Here is a 1445-nt window from a genome sequence, read left to right on the forward strand (position 1 = left end):
AATGGCAGTGTCCTGGCAGAAAACAGAACAGTCCACCTTGAGAGGCAACAAGTCCTAACAGCTTTTTGTTTACACAGAGGCTGACCCACCCTCTGTCAGAGATCTTAGAGGTGGTGCTGAAGATTGCTAAATAGGACATGAGTGCCCTAGGGTTCCTTCTGACATGGTGATTATGGGACAATGACTCTGGCAAGGGGCTAAAGGGGATCTTTGAAAAGCAACCAAGGCCCGGAAGCTAATCACTTGATGTCAATTTGGTTCACAGCAGCTTGTGTTCCATGAAGGTAAAGGAAATTCATTGCAAAGCAGCAACAGGTGAGGAGTTACTCTGGTTCTGTTGTCCCCCAATCCACAGCCAGCCTCTGTCACACCCACCCCTGCTCTCCTGAGTACTTGCTAGGACTGCCTGGACTCATTGGGCATAGAGAGGCCCCACCAGCCTGAAAGTGAGGCAAGTTTCCCAAGTGCAAACGCCCTGAATGTCTTTTAGGCATGTCCCCCTGCAGCCAAGCCTATTGTCATGTCCCCCTGCAACTCAAGCTATTTGTACTCTGTACCTACTGTGTGTCAGGCTCCAGGTGAACAAGACAGACAAAGTGACTTTCCCCAGCCCAATGGGACTTGGCCTCTCGTAGGCCATCGAGACAGGGGACAAACCAGGTTTCCAGCCCAGGCCCGTCAGTGGTGATGGATGTACCAGCTATTTAGAAGGCCAGCATGGGTATATTTGCAGGATAGGCCAGGAACTCATACAGTGCTGTGATTCCCAGGGCAGGTGACATTCAGAGCTGCTGGGTAGACTGTTTGCTTTCTGCAGTCTACCTCTGAAGCACAAATCTTTCCAGAATGTCTTCATAATCCCCAGGAGTAGAGGATCCAGAGGGAGAGCTTGTGCTAGCTCTCCCTCACCTCCACCCTCACTCCAGGGAGAGAAGCCTTAGAGGCCTGGACCTCCTGAGTCTGCGTGTCTGAATGGGGGCGGGGGACAGGAGCCCAGGAGTGCAGTTCAACATGCTGCTGATTATCTGCGTGACCTCAGGCAAGTCCCTTTCCCTCTCTGAATCTTAGAATCCTCCTTTGTAAATGAGAGAGATCAACTACATCAGTGTGTCCTCTTCTTGGCTATGGATCAGAATCATCTGTGTGGTGGCAAGACTAAGGAGCTTGAAAAATGCAGCCTCCTGGGCCCCATCCCAAAGCTCCTAAGGAATCTTGACCCCCAAGGAGGAGAGTGGAGAGGCCTACTCAAGCCCTGGCCCCCAATCCTGGCCCCAGTCAAGGAGCCTCCTAGCCCCCTCATGCCTTCCCCAGCCTCCTCCACTGAGCTCTTTGGGATGCAATGTTCCCAGCCACATTCCGTCTCTTTCCAACTTCTGGGCCTCCTTGGCCCGGGGCTGGAGTAAGCTGCCCCAACCCGTCTCTCCAAAGAGCTCTGAAGCCTGAAA

Source organism: Macaca nemestrina, chromosome 7 (genome assembly GCF_043159975.1).
Source record: "Macaca nemestrina isolate mMacNem1 chromosome 7, mMacNem.hap1, whole genome shotgun sequence".
Classification (NCBI taxonomy): Eukaryota; Metazoa; Chordata; class Mammalia; order Primates; family Cercopithecidae; genus Macaca; species Macaca nemestrina.